The following is a 25,925-nucleotide window of genomic DNA, read 5'->3' on the forward strand; positions in this document are numbered from 1 at the left end:
ATAAGGCCTTACAGAACCATCCGTAATCCTGCACTGTGTATTGAGGTGTGTGATTCACTCAATACTTTGCCTCCGAGGTTCAGATAGACATACACAAACAAATAAAAAGCACAAATTACTGAAAATATTATAGTGAGAGATCTTAACAATTTTCCGCCTTTAACAGAGCAAGTATACAAACAAGAAGAGAAAAAAGTATAAGGTTTTTGCTCAGATAAATAAAAGTAAACAAAAAGATAAAACTAACTTTCCACCCTACAAAGGAAAGAAAGACTTTCATATTTTGTCAAGGGACATTTGCTAAAATTGATCATCTCTTCAACCTTAAATAAAACCTTAAAATCTATAATTCTCCATAATGTGAAAAAGGTAAACAGTAAAACACAACAAAATAAAGCATATCCCAACCATGGGAACTAAAAATTAATGTTCTGACCAGAAAAACAGAGAAAATCTGAAACAGCCGAAAACAATTTATAAAATAATAAAAATACTACATATCAAATGGCATAGATTGACCAAGGTATAGTAAAAGTAAAATTTCATTAACTACTAAAAAGAAATAAAACAAGAGACTTACACATAACTGCCTATAAAAGAATAAATTTGTCATGAAGTATTGAGAGAGTTTTCCAGACAAGCAAAAGCTAAAGCACTGGACCAGCCTTACAAGAAATGTTAAGGGGAATTTTTTAAGCAGAAATGAAAAGTGCTTACTAAAGCAAAATACACGAAAGTATAAATCTCACTGATAATGGTAAATATATAGTAAAATTCAGAATAATTTAGAATAATCTCATGTTGTAAAGTAGTACATTAATCACTTATATTGCTAGTATGAAGGTTAACAGACAAAAGTAGTATATACAACTATAGTGATTAGTTAATGATACACAATATAAAAATACATAAATTAAGACATTAAAAACAAAATGCGTGTGGGGGTAAATATATAGAGCTTTGGGATGCATTCCAACTTAAGTTGCTATTAACTTAAAATAGGCTGTTATAAATTGTTTTATGTGAGCCTCATGATAACCATAAGGCAAAGCTCTATACTATATACACAAAAAAAGCATGCTAAGCACACGACTATAAAGCAGCACCATATAAAGGAATAGAGCTAGAGAAGAAAGAGAAGCTACAAAACAGTCAGAAATCTCAATGAACAAATGGCAATAAGTACACACATATCAATAATTGCTAATTGTAAAGGAACTAAAATTTCAAATCAAAGGACATAGAGTAGCTAAATGGATAAAAATCAGGAACCAACTATATGATGCCTACAGAAGATCTTAGATATAGGGACACACACAGACTAAAAATAAAGGTCTGGGCCGAGGTATTCCATGCAAATAGAAACCAATAGAAATCTGGGGCAGCATACTTGTATTAGAAACAATAGATTTTAAGATAAAGACTTTAATAAGATACAAAGAAAGTCATTACATGATGATAAAGGGCTCAGTTCAAGAAGGTGATATAACATTTATAAATTATGCTGACTCTTCACGGCCTTATGGCCTATAGCCTGCCAGGCTCTTCTGTCCGTGGGATTCTCCAGGCAAGATTATTGGAGTGGTTGCCATGTGCTCCTCCAGGGTATATTTCTGACCCCAGGATTGAACCTGCATCTCTTATGTTTTCTGCATTGGCAGATAGGTTCTTTACCACAAGTGCCACCTGGGAAGCCCACCCAATATAGGAGCATCTAAATATATAAAGCACATATAAACAGATTTAAAGGGAAAATAGTACAATAATAGTAAGAGACTTTAATACCACACTTTAGCTAATGAGTAGATGATCCAGTCAGAAAATCAATGAGGAAACACTGGCTTTAAACAACATGTTAGATCAGAAGAACTTAATAGACATATTCAGAACCTTTCATACAAAAGCAAGAGAATATACATTCTTCTCAAGGGCACATAGAGCTTTCTCCAGGAGGGATCATAAATTAGGCCACAACAGAAGTCTTAATAAATTTAAGAAAACTGAAATCCTAGTTAAGCATCCTTTTGGCCACATTAGTATGAAACAAAAATTCAATCACAAGAAAATAAGTGGAATATTTATAAATACATGGAGATTAAACGTGCTACTAAATAAAAGGTCAAAGAAGAAATCAAAAGAGAAATTTAAAAAACCTTGGAACAAATGAAAATATAAATGCAACATACCAGAACTTATGAGATGCATCAAAGCCGTTCTAAGATGAAAATTCCTGGGATAATGCCTAGATCAAGGAACAAGAAAAATCTCAAATAAACAACTTAAATTTATTCTTCAAGGAACTAGAAAAACAAAAATTAAAACACAAAGGTAGTATAGGCACAGCGCATCTTATTTAGCTTCACTTTATTGAACTTCATGGGTATTGTGATTCTTATTAAAGATTTGTGGCAATCTTGCACTAAGCAGGTATATCTGGTGCCATTTTCCTAAAAGTATTTGTTCACTTTGTGTCTCTGTCACATTTTAGTAATTCTCACAATATTTTAAACCCCTACCAGCAAAAGACTATAGCCTGCTGAAGGCTCAGATGACGTTAAACATTTTTAACAATAGAGTATTTTTATTTAAGATATATACTTTGTTTTTTTTAAACATAATGCTATTGAACACTTAATAGACTAAGATATAGTGCAAACATAACTGCCATATGCCCTGGGAAACCCCAAAATTCATGTGATTCACTTTATTGTGATATTCTCTTTATCACAGTGGTCTAAAACCAAATTCACAAAATCTCCTGAGATATGCTTGTAGAAGAAAAGAAAAAACAGAGATCAGAAAGGAAATATATAAAATAGAGACTAAAGTAAAAAAAAGAATCAATGCTATAAAGAGCTGAATTTTGACAAGATAAATAACATTGACAAAACTTCAGCTAATCTCAAGGGTGGGGAGAAATGAGAGAGAGAGAAAGGACTCAAACAAAATAAGAATTGAAAGAGAAGACATTGCAAGTGATACAAAGAAACCAAGGATCATAAGAGACTACTGTGAACAATTATATACCAACAAATTGGATGAGCTAGAAGAAATTGGAAAATTCCTAGAAACACACAATCCACTATGACTGAAGCATGTACAAATTTAATACCTGCTAAGGAAATCGAATCATAAAAGCATCCAACAAACAAAAGTCCAGAAGTGGATGACTTTACTGGTAAATTCTACCAAACATTTAAAGAAGAATTATTACCAACCTTTCTCAACAGAAGAGGCAGGAACACTCTTGAATTCAGTTTACAAAACCAACATTACTCTGATACCAAAACCAGTTAAAGATGCCACAAGAAAATTATAGACAAATATCCCTGATGAACGTAGTCTCATCAGAACATAAACTCCTCAAAAAAATAAAACAAACTGAATTCAATAATATGTTAAAAGCATCCTACACCATGATCAAATGGGATTTATTCAAGGGATTCAAGGATGGTTCAACATCAGCAAATCAGTTATGATACACCACATTAACAAATTGAATAAAGAATCATTTGATTGTCCAACAGATGCATAAAAAGCATCTGACAAAATTCAGCATCCATTTATAATAACAGCTCTCAACAAGGTGGGTACAGAGATAATGCACTTCAACATATTAAAGCCATACATAATAAACCCACAGTTAACATCATACACAATGGTGAAAAGCTAAAAGTTTTATCTCTAAGATTAGGAACAAGACAAGGATGCCTACTCTTGCCACTTATTCAACATACTATTGGAAGTCCTAGACAGTGCAATTAGGCTAAATAAATATGCAAAATAAAAGATATCCAAATTCAAAAAAAGTAAAATTGTCACTATTTGCCAATGATATAATATATTTAAAAATTATTAAAATATATTAAAAAATCTGAAACTACCAAAAATTTATATTATAATAAAAGAATTCAGTAAACTTGCTGCATACTACATCAGTATACAAAACTCTGTTGCACTTCTTCACACTAGTAACAAACTATTAAAAAGAGAATTTAAGAAAACAATCCTATTTACAATTGCATCAAAAAAAAAAAAAAAGAAAGAAATGTAACCAAGATGGTGAAAGACTTGTACACAGAAAACTTTAAGACCTTGATGAAAGAAACTGAAGAAAAAAAAATGAAAAGATATTTTATGTTCATGGATTAGAAGAATTAATATTGTTAAAGCATTCATACTGGCCAAACTAACCTACAATTTATGTAATTCCCATCAAAACTTCAATGACATTTTTCAAAAAAGTAGAACAAAACAACCTAAAAGTTGTATGGAACCACAAAACACCCTAATTAGCAAACACAATCTTGAAAAGAAGAATAAAGTTGGGGTCATCACACTTCCTGATTTCAAACTATATTACAAAGCTATAGTAATCAAAACAGTATGGTATTGGCTTTAAAATAGAGACAGTGATCAATAGAACAGGATAGAGAGCCCAGGAAATAAATCCACAAATTAGTCAATTAGTTTATGACAACATAGCTTCGAATATAAAATGTTAAATGGACAGTCTCAATAAATGGTGCTGAGAACCAGTCACATTATCTTATACCACAAATAAAAACTAGCTAAAAATGAATTAAACTCTTGAACAATGACCTGAAATCATAAAATTAGAAGAAAACTAAGGTGATAAACTATCTGACTGGCTTTCAGTTCAGTTCAGTTCAGTCGCTCAGTCGTGTCCGACTCTTTGCGACCCCATGAATCACAGCACGCCAGTCCTGTCCATCACAAACTACCGGAGTTCACTCAAACCCAAGTCCATCGAGTCAGTGATACCATCCAGCCATCTCATCCTTTGTCATCCCCTTCTCCTCCTGCCCTCAATCCCTCTCAGCATCAGAGTCTTTTCCAATGAGTCAACTTTTCGCATGAGGTGGCCAAAGTACTGGAGTTTCAGCTTCAGCATCATTCCCTCCAAAGAAACCCCAGAATGGACTGGTTGGATCTCCTTGCAGTCCAAGGGACTCTCAAGAGTCTTCTCCAACACCACAGTTCAAAAGCATCAATTCTTCAGTGCTCAGCCTTCTTCACAGTCCAACTCTCACATCCATACATGACCACAGGAAAAACCATAGCCTTGACTAGACGGACCTTTGTTGGCAAAGTAATGTCTCTGCTTTTCAATATGCTATCTAGGTTGGTCATAACTTTCCTTCCAAGGAGTAAGCGTCTTTTAATTTCATGGCTGCAGTCACCATCTGGTGTGATTTTGGAGCCCAAAAAAATAAAGTCTGAAACTGTTTCCACTGTTTCCCCATCTATTTCCCATGAAGTGATGGGACAGGATGCCATGATCTTCATTTTCTGAATGTTGAGCTCTAAGCCAACTTTTTCACTCTCCACTTTCACTTTCATCAAGAGGCTTCTGAGTTCCTCTTCACTTTCTGCCATTAGGGTGGTGTCATCTGCATATCTGAGGTGATTGATATTTCTCCCGGCAATCTTGATTCCAGCTTGTGTTTCATCCAGCACAGCGTTTCTCATGATGTACTCTGCATATAAGTTAAATAAGCAGGGTGACAATACACAGCCTTGACGTACTCCTTTTCCCATTTGGAAGCAGTCTGTTGTTCCATGTCCAGTTCTAACTGTTGCTTCCCGACCTGCATACAGATTTCTCAAGAGGCAGATCAGGTGGTCTGGTATTCCCATCTCTTTCAGAAATTCCCACAGTTCATTGTGATCCACACAGTCAAAGGCTTTGGCATAGTCAATAAAGCAGAAATAGATGTTTTTCTGGAACTCTCTTGCTTTTTCCATGATCCAGCGGATGTTGGCAATTTGATCTCTGGTTCCTCTGCCTTTTCTAAAACCAGCTTGAACATCAGGAAGTTCACGGTTCACGTATTGCTGAAGCCTGGCTTGGAGAATTTTGAGCATTACTTTACTAGCATGTGAGATGAGTGCAATTGTGCAGTAGTTTGAGCATTCTTTGGCATTGCCTTTCTTTCGGATTGGAATGAAAACTGACCTTTTCCAGTCCTGTGGCCACTGCTGAGTTTTCCAAATTTGCTGGCATATTGAGTGTAGCACTTTCACAGTATCATCTTTCAGGATTTGAAATAGCTCAACTTTTTCTATTTGACAACAAAAGTAAAGGCAAGAAAAATGAACAACATGTGGGACTATATCAAATTAAAAAGCTCTACACAACAAAAGAAACCACCCACAAAGTGAAAGGGCAACATATTGAAAGGGATAAAAATATTTGCAAATCATATACTTGATATCCAAAATGTGTTTTAAAAAACTCATTCAATAGTAGAACAAACAAAACCACAGAACCACAGAAAATATTGATGTAAAAATGGATAGAGGATATGATTAAGACATTTTTCCAAAGAAAGTGTACTTATGGTCAACAGATACATGAAACGGTATTCAACATTGCTAATGCTTTTGAACTCTGGTGTTGGAGAAGAGTCTTGAGAGTCCCTTGGACTGCAAGGAGATCCAACCAGTCCATTCTGAAGGAGATCGGCCCTGGGATTTCTTTGGAAGGAATGATGCTAAAGCTGAAACTCCAGTACTTTGGCCACCTCATGCGAAGAGTTGACTCATTGGAAAAGACTCTGATGCTGGGAGGGATTGGGGGCCGGAGGAGAAGGGGACGACAGAGGATGAGACGGCTGGATGGCACCACTGACTCGATGGACGTGAGTCTCAGTGAACTCCAGGAGTTGGTGATGGTCAGGGAGGCCTGGCATGCTGCAATTCATGGGGTCTCGAAGAGTCAGACACGACTGAGCGACTGATCTGATCTGATCTGAATCATCAGAAAAATGCAAATCAAAACCACAATGAGACTGCATCTTATACCTGTTAGAATTGATATTATTGAAAAGATAAGAAATAACAAGTGTTGCCAAGGATTCAGAGAAAGGGGAATGATTGTGTCCTGTTTCTGGGAATGTAAATTGGTGTAGTTACTATGGATAACAGTAGAGCATTTTTTTAAAAAATTAAAAATAGAACTACCATATGATATAGCTATTCCACTTCTGGGTATTTATCGGAAGGGAACAGAATTACTTACTAGAAAAAATATCTATTCCTCCATGTTCACTGCAGCATTATTTACAATAGCCAAGACATGAATTACCCTAAGTGGCTGCAGACAGATGGATGGATAAAGACATTTTATATGTATGTATAAGCAAGGGAATATTATTCAGCCATAAAAAGAAGGAAATTTTGCCATTTGTGACAACATGGATGGACTTTGAGGGACTTATGTTAAGTGAAATAAGAGGAAAAAAATACAAATACCATATGATCTCACTTCTATGTGGAATCTAAAACAAGCAAATAAAACTGGAGTTCATAGGGACAGAGGAAACGGTGGTGCCAGAGGTTGGGAGGATGGACAAAATGAGTAAAGATGGTCAAAGGGTACACAGTTACAGTTATAGAATACATGTCATGAGTATGTAATGTACAGTATGACTATAGTTAATGTATATTTGAAAGTTGCTAAGAGAATAGATGATGATGCATGTTATCTACACTTACTGTGTTATCATTTTGCAATATATACAAATATCAAATCATTTTCTGTATATCTGAAATTAATACATTGTTATATGTCAATTCTATCTCAATGAAAAAAGGTTTTTAATAATAAAATGCAAAGAATTTAGGAAGAAAAAAGTATAAGGATAAAAGTGTTAAAAAAATAAAAACATATCTATTAAGTAACATAAATAGCAATATATAAGGATATATATATAAGTATAAGGATAAAAACATAAAGGGCTTCCCTAGCAGCTCAGCTGGTAAAGAATCTCCTGCAGTGTAGGAGACCTGGGTTAGGAACATCCCTTGGAGAAGTGATAAGCTACCCACTCCAGTATTCTGACCTGGAGAATTCCATGGACTGTACAGGCCATGGAGTGGCAGAGAGTCAAATTTTAAAATAAAATTTAAAAAAACATAAATCTATTAAGCAACAGAAGTAGTAATATATATTTGTACAGTTTTAGATATGAAGAAATATATCTAGAAACAAATTTCTATTTAATTAAGGATTAATTAAATTATTTGATTATAATAATTTCTATAAAATAGAATTATTTGATTACAATAGTTTCTATGACTAAAATTAGAAATTATAGTAAAGGATAGAAAAGCTGATTTGCTAATATAAATTACTAAAATTGACCCACATGTGAAGCCAAAAGAACTTATTGATAAAAAGAAAACTACTTCATAATCATTTCATGAGTTGGTGAAAAAGACAGTCAATAAAATTTTCACACTTACTGGTGCTTAATGCAACAGGTAATAGAAATTTCCATTCAAAAAGGAATTAGTAAGGATTCCTAGTCTGATCTTTATTTCTTTTTTTCTGTAAGTTCTAATCAATTACAATAAGAAACAAGTCAGAAAACATAGCTGTACTGATTTGCTTCTTATTGTAATTGATTAGAACAGTATGGAGTTTCCTCAAAAAATTAAGAATGGAACTATTATATGATTCAGCTGTTCCACTTCTGGGTATTTATCTGAAGAATACCAAAAAACTAATTCAAATAGATACATACACCTTTATGTGAATTGCAGCATTACTTACAACAGCCAAGATATGAAAGCAATGCAATGAATGGATAAGATACTGTACACACAGACACAGCAATACGACTCAGCTATGAAAAATAAAATTTTGCCATTTGTGACATGTGTGGACCTTGGTCATATTATGCTAAGTGAAATAAGTTAGATGAAGGCAGACAAATACCATATAATTTCACTCATATGTGGAACATAAAAATAAAACAAGACTGAAACAAATACTTAGGTACAGAGAATAAAGTAGTGGTTATCACAGTGCAAGGAATGTGGGAAGAGAGTGAAATGGGTAAAAGGAGTCAATTGCACGTTAATGAAGGAAAACTAAACTTTTATCAGGTAGCACACTTTAGTGTATACTGAAGTAGAAATATAATGTTCTACACATGAAACATACATGTTATAAGCCAATGTTACCACAATAAAGAAATCAATAGGCTATTTAAAAATTGGTATGTAGTGCCCATTTCAGTAGCACATATACTAAAACAAACAAAAAAAAAGATGCAAGAAAATATAAAAATAAGAAAAGTCATTTTTAAAGTCTTTTTTTTTTTGCAGGTGTGCTTAAAGTCTTTATTGAATTTGTTACAATATTGATATTGCTTCTATTACGTTTTGGTGTTTCAGCCATGAGACTTGTGGGATCTTTGCTCCCTACGTACAACCCACCTGCACTTCTCTGTCCACAGGAATTTTCCAGGCAAGAATACTGGAGGGGGTGGCCATTTCCTCCGCCATGGGATCTTCCTGACCCAGGGATCGAACTTGTGTCTCCTGCATCAACAGGCAGATTCTTTACTTACTTGAGCCAACCAGGAAGCCCCTTACCCCCCACATCAGGGATCAAACTGGTACCCTCAGCCATCAGGAGTTACAATACAAAACCCCAAAATCAATCAACAGATGACTCACTGCACAATCAAAGAGATATAGATCATTCTATTTGAATGGAGATGGAAAAACTGACTTGGAGAAAATAAATTAGATCATGGTGGTGGTTTAATCGCTAAGTCGTTACTGCACCCCCAAATAAATCTCATATTAAAGGCCAAGTATTAAAAGAAAGTGAACTAGGATAAAACACAAAAGAACAGTTTTGCAGTGGTTTTGCTACCTAGGAAGAGCCAGGATAAGTAGAATAAAGAAAAAACTGTCCTCAGGCCTCTGGAGAAATTTCCAAAAACTGAGCTTGGTTTAAATAGGGAGAACTTTCCCACTCATTGCACCATAAATGTGGACTTCTTACCACCTGTATGTATCAGTTTCCATGTGCATATCTCATGTCTTCTTCCAAAATCTCATTTAACAAATCTTTCCAGAATACATGGGCCCAAGATATCTACTATGGTGATGAAAACAATCTCTAGCTAGCCATTTGGGATTAAGCAAAGGTTCTCAAAATGGGACATCAAGGAGAAAACATACCTAATTTAATGAGAAGTTTATTGTTTATGAAGTTTTCATAAACAATCTTGCATTTGAAATATAGGACCTTAAATAAAAGGTAAATTTTGAATACGGCTTCCCAGGTGGCTTAGTGGTAAAGAATCTGCCTGTCAAGCAGGAGATGAGGTTTCAATCCCTGGATCAGGAAGATCCCGTGGGGAATGAAATGGCAACCAGTATTTTCCAGTATTTTTGCCTGGAGAATCCCATGGACAGAGGAGCCTGGTGGGCTACAGTCCATGGATTTGCAAAAAAGTCAGACACAACTTAATGACTAAACAACAATAAATTTTGAATATACTGATGTGTGAGAAGGACAGCCCATGATAAATAATAAAAAATCAAATAATCAGGAAAGTCTGGGCACACAGGAGAGGACATGAAGAAATACAATGGGCAATAAGATTAGTGAGTAAATATTAGTTTGTTAGGGCTGCCATAGCAAAGTACTACTTACTGAGTGACTTATAAATTTATTCTTAATGTTTTGGAGGCTAGAAATAGGGGATCAACGTGTCAGCAGGGCCATGCTCCCTCTCCAGGCACTAAAGAAAAATCTGTTCCAGGACTTTCTCCTAGCCTCTGGAGATTTGATTACCTCTGTAAAGAACCTATCTCCAAATGAGGTCACATTCTAAGATACTGGGAGTTGAGACTCCAATGAGTCTTTTTTGAGCAGTAACAGGAGAGACACCATCAACCCATGACAATAAGCAACAGATCAGGAAAGACTATATTTAGTGTAATGAAGGAGACCCAGTTTCGATCCCTGGGTCGGGAAGATCCCCTGGAGAAGGGAAGGGCAACCCACTCCAGTATTCTAGCCTGGAGAATCCCATGGACAGAGGAGCCTGGTGAACCACAGTACATGGGTTGAAAAGAGTCAGATACGACTGAGCGACTTACACTAAGTAACTGATGGAGTAAAGTACTGCCTAACAATACCTTAGGTAATAACATAAGTGAAATGATTTTAGTTCAAGGAAGAAGTGAAAATGAGAGGATGATAAATGAATGTAGTTATCAAAAGCAAAAAAAAAACAATGTGTGGTTAACAAGGTCAGAATAAGCTATTAAACTTACCTATGCTTTGTTATTTCTTCTGGAAATTAGGAATTTGTAATTCAGGTCATAGAAGAACTACACCAAAACATAGATTTTAGCAAAAAATACTGGAGCTACCAAGAAAAGTTGAACCAACAGCCTACAAAAATGGACCATAACAAAGAAATCTGCTGGAGGATATATAATCCCAGGAATTTTGCATGCTCTAACAATGAACAGCAGATGGTACTAAGTCCAAAGAACATTGGTAAATAAAATAGCCAATGGTTTCAATCAGTTGAAAAACTGGAATGTTAACTCCAAATCCTATGTAAACCAGTTTCCAGAGAGACTTTTTTTTTCTTTTTAAGTGAAAACACATTTGCATTTTGATGGCACATTTCTTCCAAGGCTTTCAAAGCATTTCTATGGCAAGTTTTTCTGCTTTATGAGTAATCCAGGGCAAGTCACTTTTAAGTTGATATTGTGTTGTTGTTTTCATTATAAATGTAGAATGCATATTTCAGGTTCCTCGCAGTTTCTGGAGTTGGGGGAGTAGTAACTATCATTTATAACAATGTGTATGCACATGAATAAAATACGAGTATATTTTAAACTATATAAACATGAACAATCTAGGAAATAACAGACTTATAAGCATATCACCATAAAAAAATCCAGTTCTGTACTAGTTAAAGCTTTTTGCAGAATGCTAAGGGTAGGTACAAAGCTAATGAATTAGAGTTTATTACACAAAATTAAGGCTTCTTTGGTAGCTCAGAGGTTAAAGCGTCTGTCTGCAATGCAGGAGACCTGGGTTCGATCCCTGGGTTGGGAAGATTCCCCTGGAGAAGGAAATGGCAACCCACTCCAGTATTCTTGCCTGGAGAATCCCATGGACAGAGGAGCCTGGTGTGCTACAGTCCACGGGGTCGCAAAGAGTCGGACACGACTGAGCGACTTCATTTGACTTCACTTCATGCAAAATTAATATAATTCATAGAAAAACACTTATTTTAATACCATAGTAAAATCATCTCTAACATAGGCTATGTTTTAAAATAACTACAAAGGAGAATACTGCATGTTGTAGAAATTATGTTTAATAGCCCATTAAATCACCATAAACTACACTCTGTGAGTACACTATGCACTCTCTCTCTCCAATACAGAATTTAATTGGTTCTGGTTTTCTGGTCAGCACCAAATAAATATACTAATACATGTAGTTGAATTTGGATAAATATAATGTGAATATGACAGCTCCACTTTCATGATTAGAATTTACTGATTTTACTCAAATCAATAAAGTATCTTTAGACTCCAAATCAAAAGCAAAAATAAACAAGTGGGACTACATCAACTAAAAAGCTTCTGCACAGCAAATTGGAACCATCAATAAAATGGAAAGATAGCCTATAAAAATGGAGCAAATATTTGCAAGCCATATATCTGATAAGGGTTTAATATTCAAAATATATAAAGAACTCATACAATTCAATAGCAAAAACAATACAATTTAAAAATAGGCAGAACTGAGTAGATAGATAAGAAGACATAAAGATGACTAACAGGTATATGAAAAGGTATTCAATGTCACTAATTATCAGAGACATGGCAATCAAAAGCACAATAAACTATCACCTCATGATTGTTAGAATAGCTATTATCAAAATGATATGAAATAATAAGTGTTGACAGGATATAGAGAAAATAGAACCCTTCTTCACTGTTGGTGGGAATGCAAATTGGTGCAGTCATTATGGAAAACAATACAGAAATTCCTTAAAAAATTAAGACTAGAACTACCCTTGATCCAGCAATTATATTTCTGTGTATTTATCTCAAAGAAATGAAAACACTAACTCGAAAAGATATCTATACTCCCATCACAGCATTATTTATAATAGCCAAGACATGGAAGCAACCCAAGTATCCATCAATGGACAGATAGATAAAGAAGTTGTGTGTGTGTGTGTGTGCAGGTGCGTGTGCACGCACACACACACGGAATATTACGCAGGAATAAAAAAAGAAGGAAATCGCCATCTGTGACACCATAGATGGACCTTCAGGGCTTTATGCCAAGTGAAGTAGGACAGAAAAAGACAAACACTGCTGAGAGATCCAAGATCGTTTCTTTCCTGCCCCCTGCCATCTCTTTGTGAAGATTCTATGTCTAAATTATCACATTCTCAAATTTGCCCAGCTACTTCAATGGGACGTAGGTCACAGAAAATACGTACAAAAAAAGCTAAAATATAGCATATGGTGAATGGAGATAAAAATTCAACTTCAGTGCATTAAGTTGAAGTGAGCCATTTGCTCCACATATATCTCATAAAACTGTTAAGTCAATTTTTAAATCACCTTAGTGTCCCCTCTAAGTTTCATATTAATTATCATATGTTATCTTAAATATTCTCTTGGTTTAATAAAATATAGTAAAAGTACTGAAAATCAGAACAAATCTTAACCAATGTTCTCAGTAACATTACACACATAAAAATAAAATAAATACATGCCAAAATTAACTGAGATAGAAAAATAACAAAAGTTCTGCATTAAGTAAGAAGGAATAAAAGTTTAAATGTGCCATTTCCTTTTCATTCCAACTAGCTTACTTTTGCTTATAATAATATTTTAGGATATATTTTCCTAGATGCTTTCTGAATTTAGACATTTCACTCTTTGGCCCTGGTATTTACATAGCAGGAAACCATGCCATTATGGGAAACACTGAGATTCCAGAGGACTCTGAATTAATAACAGTGGATGTCTTCTTTGTTAACAGCTTTCAGGAACTCTCCTTAGTCCAGATATTACAAATTTCAAACAATAATAATAATCACCTCAATACATAATTCATGGATTTTTTTTCTGATTAAAAAGGCTATATAAATGCCCTCTGGAAAAATGCCACATTAAAAAATGTGAGAAGAGAAGTAAAATCTTGAGCAATCTCCCTTGAGTAACCTTTATTTCATCTTAAACAATGAAAGCTACTATGGTAAAAAAAAAAAAAAAAACTCAGGAAAAAATGGATTTAATTTGTTTTTAAATAGTTCACAACTCTCAAATCTTAGAAACATCTGCTTTGAAAAAAATTAGTTTAGATTATCAGTTGAAATGGAGGCACACATTCTTTATCTGTTCAAAATGATGATTCTTCATTCAGCTACTATCCATTCAAAATATACAGATTAAGGCACTCTTTTAGGTCATAAGAGTGAACCAAACAAACAAATTTGTGCCTTTATAGAAATTACATTCTAGTTAAGACAGGGGAATAATAAACATACACACACACACCAAAACCCTTTTTATTATGTTACTATTTTAAAAGGTGATAGGTTTTGAAGAAAAAATAAAGCAGAGAAGGGGAAAAGAGATTGCTGAGGAATAAACAGTGTTGTAATTGTAAATAGGCTGGTTAGAAAAGGCCTCACTGATTATACCGGAGCAGAGCTGCAGGAGATGAAGAAATGAGCTGCACCAATGTCTAGGAAATAAGAGTTTCAGAGATTTCTCACACCTTCTTAGTCTCTGTCTCACCAAAGAAAAAAATCGAAAGACATTTTAGCAATTATTGATTTTCATTGTTGCAGTTTAGAGTTAAAACCACTGCTTCACTGTTTTTTTATCAATGAGTATCTCATAGCCCTGTTAAAATATATACAATAAGGCTTAAGATCACTTGTTCATTCTCTGCCCATGCTTGATCAACTCTTTACCAATCATTTCATTCCTTATGGAAATTCAACAGAACATGGGCCACAATCATAAAGAATTCAACTTTATTGAAATTACAGCCAAAAGTTTAGATTCTCATACTTTTAGACTACGAAAAGATTTTCAGGGTGTGTGTGTGATGGTATATAGCAACTGACACCCAGGATCATGTTGAAGAGACAAGAGAAATAGTGGGGACTATAAAGAGCTGGAATGGGCACGTTCCATCAAGTGCTGGAAACCACTTGGGATTTTTGAAAGGAAAAAAACACAAACAGGCACTCCAATTTACATATGACATATTCCCTTTTTTGAATAAAGGCAAATTTAACTTAAAAATTACTCATCATATGCTGGTAATACAGCTCTCATGTTTCCACTTGAGAACCCCTAGTCCGGACTTTAAGAAGATGTGTCTTGAGTGAAAACACCTCTTCCTTGACTCACACTGCCTTGCCCTCCACCTAGACTCTCTGGATTTTATGGAGATAGATCTAGATAAAGATGAGATAAATGTGGAGAATTTCAAATGAACCCCAGATAAACTTGTGGGATCAGAAACTAAAAATGACCTATTTCTCACATTCTCTATAGAGAGTTTGAAGGATCACAAGACCATCATCACCACACAAGGGATGAGGGCAAACTCTACAAAATCTAAAAGTCATAGGACTAAGCCTGTATTATCCCATTCTCACCACCTCACTGTTTTATCTGATCTTGCTGACAAGAGAAACATTCTATTCTCTAATGCCAATTGCCTGCAGAGGTTGCCTACGAGAGACCTGTTGAGGAATCCCTGCTAGCTTGTGAGAAAGATTATCTGGAAGGCACACAGGTTTCTCTCTCAGGTGACACCTTGCGTACAGAACTTATTAAATTTAGATTCTCTCATCAGAGGTATGCACAATATTTTTGTCAACTATTTGGACAAGTTTTCACTCCAGGCTACATCCTAACATACTTCTAAGAAGCAGTTTGGGGCTATCTATCCATGTATAAACTGCAACGGGAGAAACAGTTCCATACCCTGTAACTCCCCAGGAATTGAGGAGTCATCTTTTCACACCAAAGTTGACACCCAAAGCCAAGAAGCATAGCTTCAAAGCAAAGATGAGGTAGGAGCTGCTCTTGCAGTCAATGACTACAAGTGCCATATAGTGGAAAAGAGCATCCAAATTTATGGTTCTCTAATTGCCATGAATCAAGGCCCACATATGGAAAAGGTTTGTTTCCATGGGGAACACTCATTAATAATCTGATCTTAAATGATTCCCTGCCTGACCATACAACTTGGTCATCATCAGTAGCTCATGAGGAGGTAAAAACAACACAGCTTAGCTTTGGGAAAGAACAAGAAATAGTGGGAGCTCAGCAATATTTTGTTCAGCTGAATAGGATGCAAGTATTCTAGGTAGATAGCAAGTCACCAGCAGCATCTACCACTGCATGAATACTTCTTAGTTTTATTCAGCCTTAATATTACTTATCTTTTCCCTCTTATCTTTTTCCCACTTTCATACTTCATATCCTGTTTCACCTCTTCATCTTTCTTTCTTTTTTTCCCTGTGTATGACCAACATTTAGCATCCTTGGACTGAGTGTCACAGTATATAGACCCTGAGCTCTAGTTCTGCCAGAAATTGAGTGACCTTGGAAAAGTCTCTTTATCTTGCCACACCGTGATATTTTTATCTGTATGGTTAGGAGGAGGATAAAGTGAGGAGGAAGGCAATTAGTGGGGTTTGAAGTGTATAAGAGGGAGGCTGTAGAGTATAATTGACCACATGGGTTTAAATGCAAGATCCTCTACTACAACTGGTGTGGCTTTGGAAATTACATAATCTGGCTCTAAGTCTCCCAGTTGCAAGGGGGAATAATGGTAACACCTGAGCTGGCAGGCTTATTATTATTATTGTATACATATGGCACTTAATGCAATACCTGTCCTACATTAAGTTTCAAAAAAATGATAGGTATTATTTTTATTTTTACTTACTACTGTTATTTAGTCGCTAAGTCCTATCTGACTCTTTTGTGATGCCATGGACTGTAGCCTACCAGGCTCTGTCAATGGTATTTTCCAGGCAAGAATAGTGGAGTGGGATGCCATTTCCTTCTCCAGGGGATCTTCCTGACCTAGGAATTGAACCTGTATTTCCAACATTGGCAGGTGTATTCCTTACCATGGAGCCACCTGGAAAGTTCTTACTATCTACTTTATTACTGTCTGACCATCCTGATTTTATTCATAGTTAAAATTATTATATTGTTGTTGCTTCCTTAATTGACATTCTGCGAAAAATCACAGCAAACCAAAATATCATTTTTCATTCACTTCTAAGAGATCACTTTTCCTTGTCACCATACAACCCATGTCTCCTTCCTTTCCCAATAGGAATGTGCCTTTTAAAACTAGATTTTTCTGGGGCATTCCTGGTGGCTCAGTGGTAAGGAATCCTACTGCCAATGCAGGAGACACAGGTTTAAGCCCTGATCCAGAATGATCCCACATGCCACAGAGCAACTGAGCCAGTTTACCACAATGACTGAGCCTGTGATCAAAGGCCATGTGCTGCAACTACTAAAGAGATTGCCAGGAGAAATATCAATAACCTCAGATACACAGATGACACCACCCTCAAGGCAGAATGCGAAAAACAACCAAAGAGCCTCTTGATGAGGAGAGTGAAAAAGTTAGCTTAAAACTCAACATTCAGAAAACTAAGATCATGGCATCTGGTCCCATCATTTCATGGCAAATAGATGGGGAAACAATGGAAACAGTGAGAGACTTTATTTTCTTGGGCTCCAAAATCATTGCAGATGGTGACTGCAGCCATGAAATTAAAAGACACTTGCTCCTTGGAAGAAAAGTTATGACCAAACTAGACAGCATATTAAAAAGCAGAGACATTACTTTACCAACAAAGGTCTGTCTAGTCAAAGCTATGGTTTTTCCAGTAGTCATGTATGGATGTGAGAGTTGGACTATAAAGAGCACTGAAGAATTGATGCTTTTGAACTGTGGTGTTGGAGAAGACTCTTGAGAGTCCCTTGGACTGCAAGGAGATCCAACCAATCCATCCTAAAGGAAATCAGTCCTGAATATTCATTGGAAGGACTGATGTTGAAGCTGAAACTCCAATACTTTGGCCACCTGATGTGAAGAACCGACTCACTGGAAAAGACCCTCAGGCTGAGAAAGATTGAAGGTTGGAGAAGGGGACAACAGAGGATGAGATGGTTGGATGGCATCACCAACTCAATGGATATGAGTTTGAGTAAGCTCCGGGAGTTGGTGATGGACAGGGAAGCCTGGCGTGCTGCAGTCCATAGGGTCGCAAAGAGTCAGACATGACTGAGTGACTGAACTGAACTGAAGCTCCATAGAGCTCATGTTCTGAAACAAAAGAAGCCACCACATGAGAAGCCCATGCACCACAACTAGAGAATAACCCCTGCTCTCTGCAACTAAAGAAAATCCTGTGCAGCAATGTAGACCCAGCACAGCCAAAAATAAATAAAATTATAAAAAAATTTAAAAATAACATAAGCTTTCTCTTACTACCCATTTTCATTCCTCAGCTATTTGGAAAGGCCCCTCAGAAATGACTTTGCCTCCTTGCTTTTCTTTTTCTTTGGGATGGTTTTGCTACTGCCTCGGTACAATGTTATGAACCTCTGTCCATAGTTCTTCAGACACTGTGTCTAAGTGAAGGACAAGGGAGGAAGGAAAAACGTACCCAACTGAATGCAGAGTGCCAGAGAATAGCAAGGAGAGATAAGACGACCTTCTTAAATGAACAGTGCAAAGAAATAGAGGGAAACAATACAATAGGAAAGACTAGAAATCTCTTCAAGAAAATTAGGGATATCAAGGCCCCATTTCATGCAAAGATGGGCACAGTAGAAGACAGAAAAGGCAGGAACCTAAGAGAAGAATAAGAGATTGAGAAGAGGTGGCAAGAATACACAGAAGAACTGTACAAAAAAAGTCTTAATGACCTGGATAACCATGATGGTGTGGTCACTCACCTAGAGATGGGCATCCTGGAGAGTGAGGTTAAATGGGCCTTAGGAAGTATTTACAACAAACAAAACTAGCGGAGGTGATGGAATTCCAGCTGAGCTATTTCAGATTCTAAAAGACGATGTTGTTAAAAGTGCTGCACTCAATATGCCAGCAAATTTGGAAAACTCAGCAGTGATCACAGGACTGGAAAAGGACAGGTTTCATTCCATTCCCAAAGAAGGCCAATGCCAAGGAATGTTCCAACTACCGCACAATTACACTCATAGCACAAGCTAACAAGGTTATGCTCAAAATCCTTCAAGCTAGACTCCAGCAGTATGTGAGCCGAGAACTTCCAGATGTACAAGCTGGGTTTAGAAAAGGCAGAGGAACCAGAGATTAAATTGCCAACATTCACTGGTTCATGAAAAAAGCAAGGGAATTCCAGACAAAACATCTACTTCTGGTTCATTCACTATGCTAAAAGCTTTTGACTGTGTGGATCACAGCAAAATGTGGAAAATTCTTAGAGATGGGAATACCAGAACACCTTACCTGTCTCCTGAGAAACCTGTATGTGGGTCAAGAAGCAACAGTTAGAACCAGACATGGAACAGTGGACTGGTTCAAAATTCGGAAAGGAGTATGACTAGGCTGTATATTGTCACCCTGCTAATTTAACTTATATGTGGAGTACCTTATGTGAAATACTGAGTTGGATCAGTCACAAGCTGGAATCCAGATTGCTGGGAGAAATATCAACAGATGATACCACAAAATGGCAGAAAGTGAGGAACTAAAGAGCCTCTTGACAAGGGCGAAATAAGATAGTGAAAAATCTGGCTTGAAATTAAAAAAACTAAGATCATGGCATCTGGTCCCATCACTTCATGTCAAATAGAAGGGGGAAAAGTGGAAGCAGTGACAGATTTTCTTTTTCTGGGCTCCAAAATCACCATGGACAGTGGTGCAGCCATGAAATTAATAGACACTTGTTCCTTGGAAGAAAAGCCACGACAAACCTAGACAGCATATTAAAAAGCAGAGACATCACTTTGCTGACAAAGGCCTACCTAGTCAAAGCTATGGCTTTTCCAGTAGTTATGTATGGATGTGAGAGTTGGATCATAAAGAAGGCTGAGGGCTGAAGAATTGATGCTTTCAAAATGTGGTGCTGGAGAAGACTCTTGAGAGTCCCTTCAACTGCAAGGAGATGAAACCGGTCAATCCTAAAGGGAATCAACCCTAAATATTCATTGGAAGGACTGATCCTGAAGCTGAAGCTCCAATATTTTGGCTAGTTGGTGCACTGAGCCAACTCACTGGAAGAGACCCTGATGCTGAGAAAGACTGAAAGCAAAAAGAAACGAGGGTGTCAGAGAATGAGATGATTAGTTAGCATCACCAACTCAATGGACAAGAATCTGAGCAAACTGGGAGACAGTGAAGGACAGGGGAGCCTGACGTGTTGTAGTCCATGGGGTTGTAAAGAGTCAGACATGACATAGTGACTGAACAACAACAAATCATCAATTTATGTCATTCTGCTCCTTTGGAAAGCTCATCAACTTGCAAGAGTATATATTCTCAAGATATAATTGATACATAATTTTCACCTATGAGTCCATCTAATAAATAGTAAGCTCCAGCAGCATCAATAAAGTGAGTAGCAGAGTAGACTAAATAAAGCACTAGAATGTCATTGTTGTCTGTGTAAGCTTCAGGTGACCAGCTAAAGAAAATTTAGCCACAAGGAGAGGAAGGGAAAAGAAGAAACATTAAGTGTAAGATCAAGTACAACAAATACAGAGAAGTCAGGGGGGAAAGGTAAACAATGGAAGTTGCGGTAGGCGAAATAACAATCCCACAAAGATATCTGCATTCCAGTTCTCTGAACCCCTGATCCTGTTACCTCATATAACAATGCAAAGAAGCTGTGCATGAGTTCAGGATCTTGGAGTGGGGCAAGTCTCCTGTGTGATGCAGGTGGACCCAATGTAATCTTAAAGGTTCTTATAAGTGAGGGAGTGAATTTCAGCATGATGCAGCCTAAAAGGGACTTGACGAGCCACTTCTGTCTTTGAAGATGAAAGGGAGCCATAACTAAGGAATGTGCACAGTCTCTAAACATAGGAAATGGCAGGGAAACTGATGCTCCCCTATAGCCTCCCAGAAGGAGTGCAGCCATGCACATACTTTGATTTTAGGCCTGCAAGTCCCATTTCAAACTTCTGACCTACAGAAGCCAGGCAATAAATTTGCATTGTTTTAAGCAAACAAATAATTTGTTATATCAGCCATATAACTAATATTAAAAAGGTATTCAATAATTACAGTGACAGTAATGGCAGCTAATTCAACAATTAAAAATGAGCATAGATGTTACTTTTGGTGTTGTTCATTCGCTCAGTCATGTCTGACCCTTTTCAACCCCATGGACTGTAGCACGCCAGGCTTCCCTGACCTTCACCATCTCCTGGAGCTTGCTAAAACTCAGCCACTTCTGTGTTTTCCAAATTTGATGGCATATTGAGTGCAGCACTTAACAGCACAGCGCTTTAGGATTTGAAATAGCTCAGCTGGAATTCCATCACCTCCACTCCCTTCATTTGTAGTGATGCTTCCTAAGGTCCTGTTGACTTCACACTCCCTAGGTGTCTGGCTCTAGGTGGGTGATCACACCATCATGGTTATCCAGGTCATTAAAATCTTTTTTGTATAGCTCTTCTGTGTATTCTTTCCACTTCCTCTTAATATCTATCTATGTCTGTTAGGTCCATACCATTTCTGTCCTTTATTGAGCCCATCTTTGCATGAAATGTTCCTTAGGTATCTCTAATTTTCTTGCAGAGATCTCTAGTCTTTCCCATTCTATTGTTTTCCTCTATTTCTTTGCACTGATCACTGAGGAAGGCTTTCTTATCTCTCCTTGCTCTTCTCTGGCACTCTGCATTCAGATGGGTATATCTTTATTTTTCTCCTTTGCCTTTCACTTCCCTTCTTTTCTCAGCTATTTATAATGCCTCCTCAGACAAGCATTTTTCTTTTTTGCATTTCTTTTTCTTGAAGATCATTTTGATCACTGTCTCCTGTACAATTTTACAAACCCTATCCATACTTCTGCAGGCACTCTATCAGATCTAATTCCTTGAATTTATTTGTCGCTTCCACTGTAAAATTGTAAGAGATTTGATTTACGTCATACCTGAATGGCCTAATAATTTTCCCTACTTTCTTCAGTTTAAGTCTGAACTCTGCAGTAAGGAGTTCATGATCTGAGCAATAGTCAGCTCCCAGTCTTGTTTCTGCTGACTGTATAGAGCTTCTCCATTTTCTACTGCAAAGAACATAATCAATCTGATTTCAGTATTGACCAGCTGGTGATGCCCATGTGTAGATTCATCTCTTGTGTTGCTGAAAGAGGGTGTTTGCTATGACCAGTGTTTTCTCTTGGCAAAACTCTATTAGCCTTTGCCCTGTTTCATTTTGTACTCCAAGGCCAAACTTGCATGTTACTCCAGGTATCTCTTGACTTCCTACTTTTGTATTCCAGTCCTCTATGATGAAAAGGAAATATTTTTTTGTTGACAGTTCCAGAAGGTCTTTGACTTTGTGGATCACAATAAACTGGAAAATTCTGAAAGAGATGGGAACACCAGACCACCTGACCTGCCTCTTGAGAAAACTATATGCAGGTCAGGAAGCAACAGTTAGAACTGGACATGGAACAACAGACTGGTTCCAAATAGGAAAAGGAGTACGTCAAGGCTGTATATTGTCACCCTGCTTATTTAACTTATATGCAGAGTACATCATGAGAAATGCTGAACTGGATGAAGTACAAGCTGGAATTAAGATTGCCAGAAGAAATACCAATAACCTCAGATACCCAGTGACACCACCCTTATGGCAGAAAGCAGAGAAGAACTAAAGAGCCTCTTGATGAAAGTGAAAGAGGAGAGTGAAAAAGTTGGCTTAAAACTCAACATTCAGAAGATGAATATCATGGCATCTGGTCCATCATGGCATCACGGCATCACTTCATGGCAAATAGATGGTGAAACAGTGGAAACAGTGTCAGACTTTCTTTTTGGGGCTCCAAAATCACTGCAGATGGTGATTGCAGCCATGAAATTAAAGGACACTTACTCCTTGAAAGGAAAGTTATGACCAACCTGGACAGCATATTAAAAAGCAGAGACATTACTTTACCAACAAAGGTCTGTCTAGTCAAAGCTATGGTTTTTCCAGTGGTCATGTATGGATGTGAGAGTTGGACTATAAAGAAAGCTGAGTGCCGAAGAATTGATGCTTTTGAACTGTGGTGTTGGAGAAGACTCTTGAAAGTCCCTAGGACTGCAAGGAGATCCAACCAGTCCATCCTAAAGGAAATCAGTCCTGGGTGTTCATTGGAAGGACTGACGTTGAAGCTGAAATTCCAATACTTTGGCCACCTGATGCAAAGAACTGACTCACTTTAAAAGACCCTGATGCTGGGAAGATTGAGGGCAGGAGGAGAAGGGGACGACAGAGGATGAGATGGTTGGATGGCATCACCTAATCAATGGACATGGGTTTGGGTGTTGGTGATGGACAGGGAGGCCTGGCCTGCTGCGGTTCATTGGGTCACAAAGACTCGAATATGACTGAGTGACTGAACTGAACTGGAAGGTCTTGTAAACTATAGGTGTTATAGGGGCCAACAAACCCAATCCAGAGTGTTAGGCATCCAGTGGTTACAATGTTTCTATTATTTTACTACCATCTGTCTTTATGGGAACAAGAAATGAACACTTGACCCATGATGGGCCAATCAGGATCATTTTCCTAGAAATAAGGGACACGGAGAAGGCAATGGCACCCCACTCCAGTACTCTTGCCTGGAAAATCCCATGGACGGAGGAGCCTGGTAGGCTGCAGTCCATGGGGTCGCTAAGAGTCGGACATGACTGAGCGTCTTCACTTTCACCTTTCACTTTCATGTGTTGGAGAAGGAAATGGCAACCCACTCCAGTGTTCTTGCCTGGAGAATCCCAGGGATGGGGGAGCCTGGTGGGCTGCTGTCTATGGGGTCGCACAGAGTCGGACATGACTGAACTGACTTAGCAGTAGCAGCAGCAGTGTCTCTTTGTAACTAGCATGATAGCATAGGAACTTGAGCACATCATTTCTTCCCACCACAGTTGCTGATTACAGAGCTAGCCAGCCTGTCTACAGAAAGAGAAAAAATTGATGTGTGTGTATGTAAATAAAATGGAAAGAGACTATTCCATAGGCTCCCTATCACCTTTTTCCTAAGCCCACCCTAAGGCCAGACAGTATTCATGCCTTTCACTTCCTTGAAAGCGTTGCCATCATGAACAGCTGCATAAGCCAACTTTAGGTGGTTTCTCTTAGTTAGAAAACAAAGAGTCCTAAATAATACAGATAAAGGAAAATAGGACAAGAGATGAATGGAGACATGAGTCTAAAACTACAAGTGAGTGAACTATAATTAACCCACTGTTTAAGAAAGGATTGATAGCACGAATGGAAAAAGTATGACAAAGTGTTATCTTTACATCTTTAAACAGATGACAAAGATTTCAAAAATTTACAAAAGGAAATGCCAGACAAAAATACAGAACTTACAAGAGTCAAAACCTTGCCCGTGATTCTTTGAATACCTTGGCCAGATGAGGAACATCAAGGAGGCCAGAGTGGAAACAAAATATGATACAAGGAGACCATTGTGTGAAGAGGGGTTTTGGAGAGTGCCCCAAAGCACTGGGAGACTGTGGAACCTGACCTCTTACCTCAAGCTCTGATGGGGAGGGACTCTAATCAGGCTCCACAGAGAACTTAATCTGTGACCCCTGAGGTTGGAAGCATAGTTAACCAAGGTGCTGGTGGGGACAGAAGAGAGAGGAATGTTTGTTAGTGAGCTGGAGAATGTTCTATTCAGAGAGAAAACTAGAAGATGCAAGAAGCTAGAGATGGAAGCAAGTTCCAAGAGGCTGGAGAAGGAGGCTCAAGTCACTAGTCAGGGTAGAAAGATAATCAGTCTTCTGGGTTAAAGAGAACAGCAAGTAAGAGGTTCCCCATTTGAGATTCTCAAAAAGGAACCACAAGAGAAAAAGTAGGCTTTGACCATGCCAAGTTCATAGAGCACAAAGCCACCCAGCCAACATCTGTATCCTGCTTCCTCTCTTCTCATGCCTTATCACTAATAGGGTAGAAAACATCCCATGGAGGACAAAATAAGGAAGAAAGATTGTAGGTGATCATTATACCCACTGGGTCTTAGCTGAGAGAAGGTGAGAAGACATGTCTTTGAATAGACTGAAGTGTTAATAACTTGGATAAGATGCTTTTTATTTTTTCAATTGTGACTGTTTTGTGACATAAATTGACTCCAGGACAGTCTTCAATAGCTCTATTGCATAACTGAGGAAAGTCTTCCCTCTACTGAATAAAGTCAAAAGCGGCTTCAGGAGACAAAGCTTTGATCCCACCCCAAGAGAGATGCATTCAATTTATCAGTAACACATACCGATTACAGATATGTCATCTATATTATAAATATTGTGGTCTGGACATTTTAAGACATCTGCAAATAATTGGGCATGCTTAATTCAAATGTTGCAGTAAATTTAATCATATCCATGCATTTAGCATGTAATGGATTCTCAAAAAGAAGTATATGGTTCTAACTCCACATAGAGACAGTGTGTAGCAAATGCAAGTGATGCCTCAGCCAGTAACTTCTGGACTCACCTTCAGGTGGACTGGAGGAGTGCCCTGTAGGCTGGCAGCTTCCCTCCTCACAGCGATATACTGTCTAGCGATACAGAGATAATGGTTAGAAAAAGGTAAACAGCAATTCCCTCTGGGGAACGGGACTGGGATAGGAAAGAGAAAGGCAAGGAACTGTGGCTTTAGTAGTCTCCTTTTAAAACACCTTCTTTAAAGTGTGTAAATATACATACTTCCCCTAAAGAAGAGTATGCATGATATGTTATTAAGTTATAACCACAAGGTGGAGGACACTATTGTGCGCATATATATATATATATATGATTACAACAGAATTAAATGTACACATACACATGGACTTTTAAGCTCTGTA

General features: G+C 37.4%; 1 long non-coding RNA gene across 1 annotated transcript in view; it reads right to left on the reverse strand.

Moving 5' to 3' along the window:
• Positions 1–25,925, reverse strand: part of LOC133260232 (uncharacterized) — a 60,873-nt gene that overhangs the window by 2,432 nt on the left and 32,516 nt on the right. The window contains exon 2 of the long non-coding RNA XR_009740696.1: positions 2,187–2,242. This is a non-coding gene — a long non-coding RNA (uncharacterized LOC133260232). The remainder of the gene's footprint in view (positions 1–2,186; positions 2,243–25,925) is intronic.

This window comes from Bos javanicus, chromosome 14 (assembly GCF_032452875.1).
Source record: "Bos javanicus breed banteng chromosome 14, ARS-OSU_banteng_1.0, whole genome shotgun sequence".
NCBI classification, from domain to species: Eukaryota; Metazoa; Chordata; class Mammalia; order Artiodactyla; family Bovidae; genus Bos; species Bos javanicus.